At 33.3% G+C, this 17,122-nt stretch overlaps 1 long non-coding RNA gene across 2 annotated transcripts; it reads right to left on the bottom strand.

Annotated features, from left to right (window-relative positions):
• Positions 1–141: 141 nt before the first annotated feature.
• LOC149961993 (uncharacterized) lies at positions 142–3,480 on the bottom strand. 2 transcript variants are annotated; one of them, XR_016481228.1, is made up of 5 exons: positions 3,386–3,480; positions 1,835–2,515; positions 1,488–1,608; positions 1,027–1,087; positions 142–960 (listed from the first exon to the last, which is right to left on the bottom strand). It is a non-coding gene; the product is annotated as an uncharacterized LOC149961993 (long non-coding RNA). The 2 variants fall into 2 exon arrangements; XR_016481227.1 differs by lacking the exon at positions 3,386–3,480 and having other exon boundaries at positions 1,835–2,653.
• Positions 3,481–17,122: the final 13,642 nt, after the last annotated feature.

Raw genomic sequence — 17,122 nt, 5'->3', positions numbered from 1 at the left:
AGTGCATAAAATATTTTTCATTATTATTAATTAAATACTTATTATATAATAATTTGAATAAGAATATTTTACAAAGCAAAATTAAAAAAAAATATTTTTACTGTTAATGTTAAATATGTTTCGTAATTAAATTTTTATTCGCATTGTTAAGGAGCCTCAATTGAAATCAAATGCTTAACATAGCCGAGACGGCGGTGGCGTGTGGTGTTTTTCAAAATGTCTTGGTCTATGTTTTCTGTTCATTGCAGAAGTACAATTTATAAAGTACAAACATTTATTTGCATTAAAAACGTTATATATTTATGACCCTTTGGTTGGGTGAAGAATGAGATGCATTACTATTTCATATTTTTCTCAAAGTACATATTATTCGAAGAATGGTAATAGGTTAACAGAAAATGTGACGGCAGTACCCTTTTTTCAGCGTAATTGCACGAAGAAAGACGATGCATTTCGGCCTTTTCTTCTGAAAATGTTTCACGCTTCCGGCGAGAAAAGAGGCTGAAACTCTTCCGCGTTGGCCGATAATATTTTCAGGGAATTATAAAATCAGAGGATGTTGTTAAAGATAGTATTTTCTGTTACATGAGTTAATTCTTGGCTGTACTTCTTTAGGGTTTCCCAATTATATCGATAACCGTAACATTATTAAAACTTACTAATAGTAGAATTCTTGAATTTTTAGGACATTCCTATTCCATGGGAACCTTATTAAATAACCTTTGACCTATTAACCATCATTTTATCGCACTCTTTGCTTTCGATTAAGCCTATGGCTCGTTCTCCCCTATGTTCTGTCAGGCAGTTGCGTTGACAAGGGGGGGGGGGAGGTTCCGTTTCCCACCCTTCCCCTTGTGCGAGTTTTGACTGAATCAAAATTTCAGTTTCTTCTACCACTTTGAACCTTTACATAGATTGTCAACCGTCTTGACGAAATTCTGACTTCGTCAATTAGTTCATCTAAGATGGGAATTTCCAATGGTTAAATTAGTTTCTTTATATTTTTAATTCAAAAACAAGAATTACCTAAAAAGGTTAAAAATTTATAACTTCAGGGCCAGAAATCTTGAGGATCTCAATCTCAAAGCTGAATAATATTCAAAATATTATTTTAATAAAAATGAAACATTCTTTCCTTTATTAAATTGATTTAATAATTTTCCAAAATCCCCGTTTGAAATACCAATATTCGTTAATATAAGTACTCCTATAAATATCATAAACTAAATCAGTGGTTTTCAACTTAAGTAAGCACTGCTGATGCCCTGGGGTTCCGCGAGATGGCTCCAAGGGTTCCAAGGAAACATTTCAAAAAATATATAAAAAGGTTAAAACACAAATAACCAATTTATAATCTAATCTAGTCTATTCTAGTTTTTGATTAATAAATTGATAATTGAGAGTTTTGTGTATAAATAATTATAAATATCAAATATTAATAATATATTCTATACAAAAAGGGTCGTGCCTTGAGTGCAGGCTCTTACATTAATTTCAGATTCCCACAAAATGTCTGTCGTACGCCCGCCTTTCGTGAAAGCCGAATTTCCTTAGATAATAAGAAGTAGTGTCATTGCGGGTTCGGAAAAGTTCCGTGAAATCATAATTCTAAAAATAATTGTTATATAGAAAAATATATTTTACCGTTAGTACCTTTATTTATTTTATTAATTTATGAATTATAATTTGCTTTATAAAATAATCTTGAATATTAAATATAGTTTTCTTCTGGTAGGTTCGCATTAAACCATATGTTAGAATAGCCCGTGGAGTTTGTAAAATTTAAAATAATCATCTATCCGGAAAAATATAATGATTTCAAAATAAATATTACATTTTGGAACTATTTTGTAGCGCATGTGATAATAAATAAGGAAACGGCTGGCTCACACCGCCGATAAACGAATAGAGGCATCCCCGCCGAGTACAGACTCAAGCGCACCGCTGCCCGTTGCCGAGTGTTACCGTTGAGACGAGACTTAGGACTGGGTTCATATCCAAGCTTATTGAATCGCAAATGAAGTAATTATATGTTATGAACTGTATATACATGACTCAATTAAAAAGCAGCATTTCTCATAAAATAGTATTAACAATGGTTATTCATTTATAATTAGATAATAAGTAATACTCGTTCCTAATTTAAACGTAACTCGCAGCTTGCTGCCATTTTGTTTTAGCCGGGCGCCGAGCCTTTCTTCTGGTAAATCGTTTTACACACAATCCTAAGTAAATAACACACAGAAAAAAAATTAAAATATGTAAGTATGCAGGGAAAATGAACCTGAAGGGTTACAGATTCTAATAATAACAAAATAATTCGTAAATTTTCTTCCCTGTCTGCCGCCATTTTCCAAAAACTTGCTTCGAATCCGCGGATCCGTCACTCATCTCGGATCAACAGAGAGCAGGAAATCAGCCACTCTCTCGCGGAGCGATGTCCCAATGGTAAACGCCAATCTCTGCGTGATCTGCTCTCGAAAGCCCAATGGGACACGCAAGGACATTCGGAGCACTCCGGGAGCAGCCCAAAGAAAATCGCCATTAGTCTCACCAAGGAAATAATAAAAAGTATAGTTTTCAGGGTAATTTACGGGACCCGAATTTTCGTGGTTTTATATTTTCGCCTAAAAATCTACGTACAGTTCCTTAATTTAAGTCCGATTTTCATTAAAATTATATTTTTGAATATCTGTGGTTTACATATAACCTAGAATTGCAAATACGTTCCTATTGGCTAAAGCTCTCGGTCTGTTATTTTCCATCCAGATACAAAGTATAACAAAATATTGGTCTGAGATATCAGATATACGCTCAAAAAGGGGTTTAAACAGAGCTTCAGACTGTAATTACGGAAATATTATATTCCCTGCTAGGGTGCTTCTCACTTAAAAATTTGCAGAATAAGTTATTACTTAAATGCAAATATTAAGCGTATTCAAATATTCTCTGAAATATTAATATTAAAATATGGTTAAACTCATTCCATTAATACCAACTTTGTGTGATTAGCTATATCCTCAATTATTGCGTTGGCTGAGAATATCTACGTCTCCAATATCATTTTAATAGACCAAGCTTGTGCAAAATTTACGAAATCATTTTCAAGGTCGAGATGGCCATTTTTGATCTCCCAATAATATTTGATCTCTTCTACTTCTTCGATTTTTTTTAAACGGTAGTTGTTGTCTATTCTCCAATTTAGCTCTTGGCTAATTTATCGTTAAATAATCTTTTCTATATTGGAACTAATTAAGGAGGCTAAAATCTAAGTCATTTCAAATTTGAAATAAAACCTAATAAGTACTTATAAAGATTAAAATTGGTTTAAGGGACAAAATAACATATATAATACTGAAATCTTGGGAGAGCTTTAGGAACTTACCCAGAATACTGTTTCGCACAAACCATAAAAACTATTATCTTCCTCCATTGCAAGAAACTAGAATCCAATCCTTCCAGACATTTGGGAACTATATATTAAAGAGTCAGTTACTGAAATAAAAAGATAAATATTAGACAGAGAGCTAGAAATGACCTCTTTTCAAATTATCTTTTTTGAAAATGTAAGATAATAGATTGAGAATTTTACGTTTACTTCGCCAATATATATGTATCTCGTTATCTTTACAATTAAATTGAGACTAGCATTTTAAATGGTTATAAAAAAAACCTGAAGATGCGGATATATCTCTAATATGTTATAAAAGTTACAGAGAACGTTTATTTGGCGAGTATTTACCTTTTGGCAGACAGATTGAATTCTGATAGTGTCTTTGATTTCTTATGAAATAACGCTTACGATCAGGACCATTTAATCACTAAGGTCACCTTTGCATGTAGGAACAAATAAATTACAAGAAGACATACGGTATAAATTATGTTTACTTTATTTATTCCAAGAAACCAACTAATCATTAAAACCAAGTTGTTTTTACTAACGGTAACGAACATTGTAAAAAGCACCAACATTCAAAATATTGTAAATTAACACGACAAAGGTATGAAAGATCGGTTTTAATGGGAATAAAAGTCAAATTTTTAAAACCTTTTATTGTTAGTTTTCACTTCACCTCGAATGCATATGTACCGAAGTACCGCGTTTATTCCCATTAAAAAACAGTCTTTCATACCTTTGTCGTGTTTATTTACCCACGGTAAAACGAATAAGATGTGTTTTTAACTTCTAAATCTTCACTGAACGCTGTACGCGTAGAAGAGAACGGGTAGAGTGTGGTTTATCGTTTTCCAATCCCTATGGAGCTTCATGATCGGTAACACTTGTGATGTTAACAAAACTATGACCAATGGCCGAAGTATGTAGTAGTAATACTTCAATCTATGACGCAGACATAATGTAAAGGTAACCATTGTGAATTTGTTTATCGCTCATTGCTGGCAATATTGAGTGGATAATAAAATTTCAAAATATTATTTTATTACGACAGTTATTAGTCGTAGCGAGACTAACGAGAAAGTAGCGAATTGTCTAAAAGTATTGTTATGAGAAAAATGGCGACAGCAGAATTTTACTACTACGTTTTAGAAAAGTAGTGACCTTTCATCTTAGGGTTACACTCTTTTCAACAAAGTGATAAATTGTTATATATAGCTTTGTCGTCAAGTTCTTTTATATAGTGTGATGGATATTATTTTATTTCAATTATGCTCTTAAAGTTATGCATTGACCAAATTGCCAATAGGGGGATAAGATGAAATTAAATCTCGACCGTTTAGGCTTGATACGATTCTACGGTGCTTTACGATAACATAAAATCTTTAAATTAGCAAAATACTCCATTAAGACCAACTGTGTTTTTTATTCTAATTGAGATTTTGATTCAAGTTTATGAATCTGAGATAGTACAGTTTTTTACCTATTCCACTAAATTGCGGTTTTCAACCTTCCTTGTTTCGGTGTTCTCACATACAACCGAATACCCATACGACCGAATCAATATATTGTCAATATATTTCCAAAAATAGCAAATCGATGGCGGGATCTCACTCAACCAAATACTAGTAATAACAATAATGTAACAAATAAATATAGACTGGGTTGGCATTATTTGGAGGGCTCTTAAGATATCCATATGAGTTAGGTTTGGGTTAGATTAGGATTATGTTTAGTTTGGGTTTAAGGTTAAAGGTTGGGTTAGAGCTCGGCATTTTTCTAATCATTACCAACAAATTGGGATATAATTTAAAAAAAATTATGCTTGAAGACAATTTATCAAATTTATTTATCCTTATTTCATATGGAAAAACAATTACCCACGAAATTTGGCGATTATTTGAAGAAAAAATATATTTATTGGATAAATTTATTTATTAATTTATCCCTTACGTAAACTTTATTTAAACAAATAATTGTTTAAGGAAATTATGTGAGTTTTATCTATTTATAATTAATATAAAAACGTCGACGTGGGGTTGGGTTAAGTTTGGTTAGACCAATCCGTACTTGTTTTGGTTTCTGTGTTTTTTCAATTCATTACGACTTTTGAGAAAATTAGTTTTTTAAACAATAGGATTTTTTTAATTATTTTAAGTTTTAGTACCCTTTCCTCCATAAATGTAAACGGCTTTTTTGGTGTTCTACCATACAACGGAATTCTTATTCGACCAATGCACCGTAAATTTATTTAAAATCCGTCAAAATCGTAGGATTTCACTAACTCGTGCAGTTTTGCTTTTAATCGCTCCCGTATGTTTGATAATTAATCGAGTTTAAAGTGCCGTACAAGCTTAATTTTAATTTACATCTACCGTTTGATATAAGTTTTATCGCGACTAGAGGTCGGCGTTCGGATTTTAATTATCCATTGATAAATCTCTCTTGTTGAGGTTAACGGTAATAGTTAGCGTAGGGAGCTGTTGGCTCGCGTGGCTTGCAGGGCTGGCCACCACCCTCCTACGCATAGTAACCCGGCCACAGGAATTAATGGCTTCAAAAGTCGCTTGATGACTTAGGCCTAAGGTGGTGCCTTGCGTATTAGCCTAGCTGATTATTATTATTATTATTATTATTATTATTATTATTATTATTATTATTATTATTATTATTAAATTTATTAAAACAATTTTTATATAATTAAAGTATACGTAATTGATAAATAAATTTGGAATATAAAATAACAAATTTATTCAATAAAATTATTTTTTTTTTCAAATAATTGCAAACTTCGTGGATAATTGTTTAATCCACAAGAATTATTAATAATTAAAATGGATTAATTGTCTACAAGCATATTTTTTAAAATAATCTTAAATTATTTTATAATGAATAGAAAAATTCAGAGCTCTAGTCGCGTATAATCCGATATTTTCGGTTTAACTGTCATTTATCTTGACGGTTATTTTTTCAGAAGAGTCGTTTATCGGCTTATTAGGCTCATCGTCTTTTGATAGATTTTACTTCGCTCGCGCAAAATATATTTTTCAACTCTAGCGCCCATGGCTTCTAAGCCTAAAGTTGGGATGCCAAACTAACTCTACCGTCTCCAACCGAGTCAACACCAAACCTACACAAGACCACCCGACTCAACCGAAGAAGAACATCTTCCGCTCCAAACCCAACGACTCTTTTTCCAAAATGAAAATCACAGCTGCTCACGGTATCCGGATTGACTCCTCTATTAATATCTACGCAAACAAGGAATTGATTGATACAATTAAGACAGCTACCAACCCATCCCAAATCTACTCTTTTGGCCGAATACAAGGTACTTTTCACCTGTTCTTCAAAAATCCGACCTGGACGACTGAACTCAAGACCAATGGTCTCCCGATGCCCGACCACTCAATAGTGCAATGCCACGCGATCTGTACTCCTCAAATGCGGGTTGTTGTATCGGACGTGCCTTCCCATTTTGGGAATTCTGACCTACAGTTCCGTCGTCGGGTCCATCAACCCTTTACGAGCGTTCTACACTGATCCCCCGGTACGGCTAAGTCTTCGGCGAGCGTTTATATATTTTTATTTTATTTATTTTTCATGTTGTATTTTAAATTCAGCTACTTTACTTGATGTTTTACTTTAATTTCGTCTTGTATTTAAAATTCAGCAACTTTCCTGGGTGTTTTAATTTAATTTTAAATCTGATTCGATACCTTTCTTTTTGTAATTTATCGTCCTTCGTATTTATGGGTAATTGCAAAATTTGATGTATTGAATATTTTTATTAATCCATGTTAATCTAATTTTATCCTGATAAATCAAGCATTCTAATCCTCACTCGCTCGCTGTCTTACAAGAAAATAAGGACAGCGGTCGCTAGTCGCTAAAGCCGAGGTGATTCGTGTGTAATAGAGGGACGAAGTGCGGCTAAAAACCATCAATTCAGTTTTGGTCGCATATACAAACGCGCAAGTTAGGCTAGTTATGTTGACTATTTAGAAAAGGTTGTTGCAATAAATCTGTACCACTACACTGTTGGGATAATTTATTACAAAGTAAAACGGGTCCGTTCCTAATCTATGTGACCCTCGAGTTGACCCCGACGTATGGTCCGGCCAGCTATACTTCAGTTACTGGTTGGAGCCACCCTCTTCGGGAAAAATTCAAACCATGACCAAGTATATCTGCACCAACGAAAGCGTGATAAACGGAAAAACTTCGAAATACATAGTAGGAGAAAGTCGAGATAAACACATTGATCCTATTAAGGTTGATCTTCCCCGACAATACTCTAGTTAGTGTGGATTGTTTTAAAAAATTAAGAGTTCTGATTGACAAAGTTTGTGTAATGTCAAATTACGAGACTCTACCGTACGGCTTTATTGGCGCCCACAATATTAAAATTAAAAGAATTGGTTGGATTATACAGGTTGTTTCAAAAGGTTATGCAAAAATTTAAAGGAGTTAGAAGGGGTGAGTGGAGAAGTATAACGATGAGTTAAAAGAGCGCCAGATAGCTTCAAAGTGTAGTAGTGTAATTATACCGCTTCTGGCGGTAACATGATAGCAATGGTAGCGCGAAATTTGGATGCCATGTTAATATGGTATTTTCCCGTGAACCTAATCTATGATTAGAGGGCATTTGGTTTTTTACAAAGTATGTAGGCTTTGTTTGGCGGCCATTTGGTTTTCTAACGTGTTTAGTTCTTTAGAGGGCATTTGGTTTTTATTCAGAGGTATCTAGGCTTTAGTTGGTAGCCATTAAAATTTTTGTTTACCTAGTTTAGGGTTGACAGTTCGTTTGTTGGCTATAGGATAAATAAGTTTAAACTTAATAATAGCATTATTCTTTATAAACACCATGACAATTTTTTAATACAAATCAAATTAACTAGATATTCAAATTATAATTTATTTTACTAAATGTGTAATGACTTTATTTAATCTTTATTATTGAATGGTGCAATTTGCTATCAAAAGGGCTTACCCGATTTTAGTAGTATTTGTTGTAAATAGCTCATGATTTGGTGCTGCTATTTTGTTTGTGATCGCTAACGTTATGCGTTGCGCAAATAAACATTCTCGGTTGGAGTTGTGTTTTAAATGTTTCTTGACAAAATGGTTATCAACACCTTTGGTAGTATTCTTATCTCCGTCCTCACTCTGTAGCGATACATATTTGGTTTTAGACCAACGAAAGAGAAGCCAAGTCTGCCACACAATTAATCTTTCTTAAATCCGAGGTTTTTTTTTGTTGGTTTCACTGAAAAGCATATGATCTTTAGGATAGTCTGAAAAATCATAAAAATGGGTATACGTTGCCATGTCGTTGCAAATATCGTCGGTATCAATTAGATAACAAAGTGAGTCAGTGTCTGTAAAACACAGCTTTTGCTTTTGATCTGTAGCGTCTCATTATCTCATTATAATGAAACTCATACATGCAGGTTTTGCTGACTTCAAGGATACTAAAACTAACATATATTGGCTGATTAAACAGCATCCTAATTCAAATTAACTTGAAATAGAACACAACATTCTATAAAAATAAATTATTTCATTACTTTTTCTTAGCCATTTCTATTCCTACAAGACTTTCGTTAAAAGTGAACCGAGGTGATGCGCTCATTTTCTGAACTTGATTTCTTTTATGAACTAGTTGTATGTCTCGGCGATTACAAAGATTCTCCGTGGTTTTTCCTATAAATAAATTAAAGAATTAAAGGTATTTATATTAAGAGTTCATCTTTTCCCCCCATTTCCACCTCTGCTGCGCGTATCTTGGCAATTAACCGGTTTCGTCGCACTGTAACCTCAACCACTGGTCGTATTTTAATTCTGTAAATGGATTTAAAATCAGCGTGTTTCACTTCATAGGCCCGCCTTTTTACGATTTATAGTTTAATCAATCTGCAATTATTAAATAATACAATAATAATAATAATTATAAAAATTTTAATGTTAATTAATTAATTTAATTTTAATGACATATTAATCAACAATAAAAATAATATATGACCCTTTAAGGCTGCACCTATAACGAGCTCTAAACTGTTTTTTCAGTTCGAAGAACTGTTTTTGTTATAATATATATATATTTAGTAAATATCAGCTTACCAAAGAAACCGTTGTTCATAAGTTTGAAAAATGAGTTGCTTAATTCATCTTTTGCTTCTTTTTGACGCTGAGTATTGAATTCTAATTTCTTCTTAATCAATGGGCTTTGATAGAATTTTAAACCTCTGTGTATTTTAGAAAGGTAAGAATCATTTTAAATATCTATAGCTGATAATACATGTATAGTTCTACCTATGTTCTAAAGTTGGTGTTAGCTTTGGATGATTCTCCATAACTTTTGCACCCAGAATCTGCAATTGCTTTAAAGAATACGATGATAGCTCTACCTGTTTCCCAACTTGACTCAATGGATCTAGCTTAGGAGTCTCAATTTTCTCAATAAAACATTCAAAGTCGGCATATATGACGTAATAAACTCTGGTTTGCATAACATGCTTGTTGAATGTTAGCCATTTTTAATTCTCATCAGGCAATTAAACCCTCATAGGACCATAAGCTTTGCAATATTTGTTATGATCTTCTAATATTCCTTCACTTGAAAGTCTTTGTAGACAGTAGTAACAGTAAGAGCAGGCGTGCTTGTTCTTTGCTAGAGAAAAAAAAAATTGTTTAAGTTCTTCACCAAAGAAAAGTTCTTTACCTCGGCTAGAGAAAAAATTGCTTGTTTAAGTTCTTCACCAAAGGAAAGTGCTTTTTCTCGCTAACGGCTATCATCATTTAATAAACCCTTCTAACTTCCTCACATTTATTTTCACTAACATAAAGTGGATATATTTCATTCTCGTATGCAAAAATGTTAACCGAAAGATTGTTCTGCTTCTCGAACGTCTGCACTTGTTTTATCTCCATTGGGAAACTAATACCACTGAGATCAAGCTCATTCTCATATGGAAAGTATTTTCTTACTAAATGGCCATCTTTTTCCACTGGATGTAAAGCTGACAAAATAGAACACACGAAGCACTTGTTGTCCTCATTTTGAATATTTATTAGCGCTTTCTTATTCCGCAACTCCCGGGGCAGGGAAATGAAGCTGGAACCTTTGAAGAGATAATTTTATTATCTAAAATATGAAGCTATATTTAAAAAAAGTTCTTACCATTTAGTGGTTTATCAGGAACCAAGGTTAATTCTCCATACAAATTTTCTTCAAGGGTTCATCCACCACCTTCTCTCTCATACTCCTGCATTGATTTTTAAATTTTCCCGAAGGCGTCGGACATCTGTTGCACCTATTATATCGTCCCGGAGAGTGGTGAAAGCTGTGCTATGAAAATACGGTGAAGTTTCTACAAGAACTCCACCCTCGGTGTCAGCCGTTGCCTTCGAGAATCGTCCTTGAAGACTTATATACCATTTTAGACCACGCCATGTTTCCAATTGTTCGAAAACAATATCTCCAAATCTTGCGGAGGCCTGAGAGGAGAAGGTATTATACTTCTTCAAAACATCATCACCACTTTGAAATATCTTATATTTTGAAACAGTTCCACTCAATGCATGAGTTATAGTAACGTGGACATCAGGATGGAATTCATCGTCTGGTGGAAAAGGGTAACGGTTTCCACTCAGCTACTGTGGAGCGTGAACCTCGTCTCTGTGTTTGTTAAACTCGGTTTTCATGTTAAATGATTTATTACAGTTAATGCAATTATATCTAAAACCACCGAAAAACAAATATTTTGTCACGCTAGCGAGATATTGTTTTTAATATAAATCAGCAATTTAATGGGGTTTCTTATAATCTGGCGCATATATATTATGCCGACGCTTGTGACGACACAGGAAAACTTTCCCATCACTTCTATTAGACATTGCTAATTCTAGAAAGAAATTAAAACTATTTTTTCTTATATAATTAAATATAAGAATTTAAATTAGAATGCATACATTGAATAATACATTTATACTGTAATCAATACCTGCATTTGAAATTAAATTACATAAAAACAAAAGTTTTAAAATAAAAATATATCAAGGTATTCAAATCAGTTTAAAAAATAAATTAGTTGCATTATGTTTTATATTTCTTTCTTAACAGGCCGATCAAAATATTTCGCCTTAGTTGTTCTCTTTCCCGTACTAGAAGATTTCGAAAATGGGGTAGGAAGTCTGTGACGTATTTTCAACAGCAGCGCTATCTATGTCGAGATATCAAAACTATAAAAAACGTTAAAAATTAATTTCCACTGCTGCAGTAACATAAGCCTTAGCAAGAATCGTGGCCTTACGCGAAGGTTTCTTATGATTAACAAGTAAATTATAAGTTATATAATATAATAAAAAAATAATTTGCGAGTTTAACGCTACCTAACGCGACAATCGTTTTTTTTTTCAAATGCGACATCAATAGAAAGAGTATTTCCTAACCATATTTTTTTATCAGGTTTAGAAAAAAAACAATCTAAGGAAACGGCAATCAAATTCCCCAGCAGCACAGTCTAGTCGGTGTTTGGTAGGGAAATGGTTGGAAAGTCGGTTAATGGTCTCGGTCGACAGCCGACCTAAATGCGACCATTGCAAATGGTAAATTTTTAGTTGGCTTTTGGTCATTTATTTCTGAATCTGTGATAGTTGGTACGTGGTCATTTTTAAAAACAAAAATGAGTCACACCTACTTTGGGCCAACTCGCACATTGATAAATCATATATTTCTCAAATATGCATTTAAATAACACGTAAATCCATTGATTTGCCTTAGAAGTCAGATTTAAAATATATAAACCTGAAAGATTTGACGAGGGGCAAAACCAGTGAAAATTATTGGGTTTTGACATGGTATCGTTGGGACGTCGATGAATACAAAATGTACAGATATAGCGTATTTGGTTATTGGCGGAAAAATTTCATTAAAAACGATTAGTCAGTATTCTGTATCTTAATTAATTGTTAGAACCACTCGTTTAATGTGATGATTGAGTTCCTATATAGTTTTGTGCAAAAACAAATAAAGCTATTTTTGTGAACACTTTGAAAATGATATTAAAGTGAATTAAACATTTCTTTAAAACATACACACCTACTAATATTACTGGAGGAAATGTAGCGTTGGTCCGACGTTTAACACCGTTGGACCGACATTTAAATCTATATATGTTATTGGTCTGACAGTTGTGGTTTGTTACGTACCAACGTGGGCATTCGTCGGGCCGACTCATTTTATATTTATGTGTTATGGGGCTGACAGTTGGGGTTCGAGACGTACCGACGTTGGCAGTTGTCGGGCCGACATTTATATGTATATATGTTATTTCGCTGATAGATGGAATTCGTAATGTACCAACGTTGGCTGTTGTCGGGCCGACATTTATATCTATATATGTTATTTCGCTGATAGATGGGATTCGTTACGTACCAACGTTGACTGTTGTCGGGCCGACCATTATATGAAAGTAAACCGTAACGTTGGCCCAATATTCAATGCAACCGTCGCCGGAACGTCGGTCCACGACACAGTAAGTTAAGTCGGATCAACGTATTTCTGATGAGTCGGGCTCAGGTGACATTCGACCCCAGCGGGCCGGCTTTTTGCCCACTAGTCAGGCCCCTGTGATGCCATAGACGTAGGACCAACGTTTTTGTGCTGCTGGGGTTAATGCAACACTATTTTTCACGAATTCAACAAATTAGGTAAAGTAAAAAGCTAATTTATTGGTAGCCTCAGAATATTAAAAATTGAAAGAAAAAAAATGTTTTTAACGCCGACCAATGCGACAACACCTTTATTAATTGCGACAATATTTAATACCGGCGAAACTGACTACTAAATGCACTCCATTTGTGTTTTAGAAGCGATAGTTTTATTCAAGAAAACTGATAAAAGCGACTGCGTATGATAACGAATCATCTCGATTCGAAAGCGACATCTGCGTTACTGCTTGCGACATCTTTTAATGAATGTGACCTTATTTTAAATGAATGGGACATCATTTAAAGTGAATGCGACATCATTTTAAGTGAATGCGACATCAATTAAAATGATTGCGACATCAATATAAATGATTGCGTCATCAATATAAATGAATGCAACATCAATATAAATGATTGCGACCTCATTTTAAATAAATGCGACCTTATTTTAAATGAATGCGACCTCGTTTTAAATGAATGCAACCTCATTTTAAATAAATGCGACCTTATTTTAAATTAATGCGACAGCATTTAAATAAATATATTATTTTAAATGAATAAGACATCATTTAAAGTGAATGCGACATCATTTTAAATGAATGCTACATCATTTAAAGTGAATGCGACATCATTTGAAGTGAATGCGACATCATTTGAAGTGAATGCGACATATATATAAAAATGTAACATCAATATAAAAATGTAACATCAATATAAAAATGTAACATCAATATAAAAATGTAACATAGATATAAAAATGTAACATCAATATAAAAATGTAACATCAATATAAAAATGTAACATCAATATAAAAATGTAACATCAATATAAAAATGTAACATCAATATAAAAATGTAACATCAATATAAAAATGTAACATCAATATAAAAATGTAACATAAATATAAAAATGTAACATCAATATAAAAATGTAACATCAATATAAAAATGTAACATCAATATAAAAATGTAACGTCAATATAAAAATGTAACGTCAATATAAAAATGTAACGTCAATATAAAAATGTAACGTCAATATAAAAATGTAACATCAATATAAAAATGTAACATCAATATAAAAATGTAACATCAATATAAAAATGTAACATAAATATAAAAATGTAACATCAATATAAAAATGTAACATCAATATAAAAATGTAACATCAATATAAAAATGTAACATCAATATAAAAATGTAACATCAATATAAAAATGTAACATCAATATAAAAATGTAACATCAATATAAAAATGTAACATCAATATAAAAATGTAACATCAATATAAAAATGTAACATCAATATAAAAATGTAACGTCAATATAAAAATGTAACGTCAATATAAAAATGTAACATCAATATAAAAATGTAACATCAATATAAAAATGTAACATCAATATAAAAATGTAACATCAATATAAATGAATGCTACATGAATATAAATGAATGCGACATAAATATAAATGAGTGCGACATAAATATAAATGAGTGCGACATTTATTTAAATGAATGCGACATCAATATAAATGATTGCGACCTCATTTTAAATAAATGCGACCTTATTTTAAACGAATGCGACCTCATTTTAAATGAATGTGACCTAATTTTAAATGAATGCTAGAGCATTTAAATAAATATATTATTTTAAATGAATGTGGTATCATCGTTTATATTGATGTCGCATTTGTTTATATAGATGTCGCATTCGTTTATATAGATGTCGCATTTATTTATATTGATATCGCATTCATTTACATGATATCGCATTATTTATATTGATATCGCATTCATTTATATTGATGTCGCATTCATTTTATGGTTTAGCATTAAAAATGTCGTATTTATTTAAAATAAGGTCGCATTCATTTAAAATGAGGTCGCATTTATTTATATTGATGTTACATTTATTTATATTGATGTTACATTTATTTATATTGATGTTACATTTATTTATATTGATGTTACATTTATTTATATTGATGTTACATTTATTTATATTGATGTTACATTTATTTATATTGATGTTACATTTATTTATATTGATGTTACATTTATTTATATTGATGTTACATTTATTTATATTGATGTTACATTTATTTATATTGATGTTACATTTATTTATATTGATGTTACATTTATTTATATTGTTGTTACATTTATTTATATTGATGTTACCAAGAATGTATTTATTTATACTCAGGGAGAATGAATATGTCGAGACTATCGACGGACACGTTGAGCCCCTAACCCCGTCACGCTAAAGGGGGGGGGAGGAAAAAAGGAGGCGGTCTTATTTTTTGCGTCCTCGCAGCCGCGTTAATCGCGTCGAAAAACGTAATTTTTAAGAACCAATGAGATTGCAGTATTATTTGATTTTATTAAAACGGAGCAGCATACTGGGGGGCCCAACGGGTGGAATTGGAGAAACGCTAAAAATAATCTCGACATATTCATTCTCCCTGAGTATAAATAAATACATTCTTGATGTTACATTTTTATATTGATGTTGCATTCACTTAAAATGATGTCGCATTCACTTAAAATGATGTCGCATTCACTTAAAATGATGTCACATTCACTTAAAATGATGTCGCATTCACTTTGAATGATGTCCCAGCCCTTAAAAATAATAATGTCGCATTTATGTAAATGCTGGACATGTGCCAGATTTATAGCCCGGTGTACCGGTAAGATTCAAACCGCACCACCGGAGGTCTGTCATCATAATGCCCTACGCCAGCGTCCACAAGCCCGGACAGGTGACAAAACCAGCATGGGTAGCAGAACCCCACTACTGATGGTCGCACCCTCGACGCAAGCCGCTCAACCCAGCAGAAGGTGCAGCAACGGGTCGACCAGCCCCCACTTCGCACACAGCAGTGGGAATAAGAGCGGATGCTCTGGCAACTCCAGCCGACACCCTACCTAGGAAGGTAGAGAGCCAAGCCCATTGGAAAGAACTCCTAAAGGGGAAAGACGAGCACACAGCAGTCCAAATAACCCGGCACAGCTGGCACCGGATATCCTGGTGGGAGTCCAAAAGGCCGGGAAACAGGACCGCCATGCCCTCATACGGAGGCCCGCAGCCCCACAGCAGGCTACCCAATCCGCCGAGGCGGCCAGTTGGCCTGGACCCTCTCCGTTAGGCTTTGCCGAAGCCCAGTTACCAGCCCACACCGAACAGAAGTCTGAGGTGGAGATAGGACCATTTCGACGGAGCTAACATCTCCCAGCGCGCCAGTGTGATGGGTTACAAGAGCCGGACCCCGGCTCCCCGGTAAAGCCGCCAGTTATTACACTCTCCGACCCCTCGTGGGCCACCCCTTGTGGGCTGTCGCATTCATTTAAAATAAGGGCGCAGTTATTTAAAATGAGGTCGCATTCATTTAAAATAAGGTCGCATTTATTTAAAATGAGGTCGCATTTATTTAAAATGAGGTCGCATTCATTTAAAATAAGGTCGCATTTATTTAAAATGAGGTCGCAATCATTTACATTGATGTCGCATTCATTTCTATTGATGTCGCATTCCTTTATATTAATGTCACAATTATTTATATTGATGTCGCATTCATTTATATTGATGTCGCATTCATTTATATTGATGTAGCATTCATTTATATTGATGTCGCATTCATTTATATTGATGTCGCATTCATTTATATTGATATCGCATTCATTTATATTGATGTCGCATTCATTTATATTGATGTAACATTTTTATATTGATGTCGCATTCACTTAAAATGATGTCACATTCACTTAAAATGATGTCGCATTCATTCAAAAGGATGTCGCATTTACTTTAAATGATGTCCCATTCATTTAAAATAACGTCACATTCATTAAACTAGCTCCATTTTTTTATCTATTATTGGTCATACTCCAATCTGGTTAGGAAGAACTATTTCTATTGATGTCGCATTTGAAAAACGATTGTCGCGTTAATTAGCGTTAAACTCGCAAATTATCTTTTTTTTTAATTTTTTTTTTATATTTTGGGGGTTGCCATTAA

This window comes from Leiobunum rupestre, chromosome 1, assembly GCF_980474605.1.
Source record: "Leiobunum rupestre chromosome 1, qqLeiRupe1.1.hap1, whole genome shotgun sequence".
Lineage (NCBI taxonomy): Eukaryota > Metazoa > Arthropoda > Arachnida > Opiliones > Sclerosomatidae > Leiobunum > Leiobunum rupestre.
Note: the sequence above shows the minus strand (reverse complement) of the source record. Positions and strands in the feature narration are given on the sequence as shown.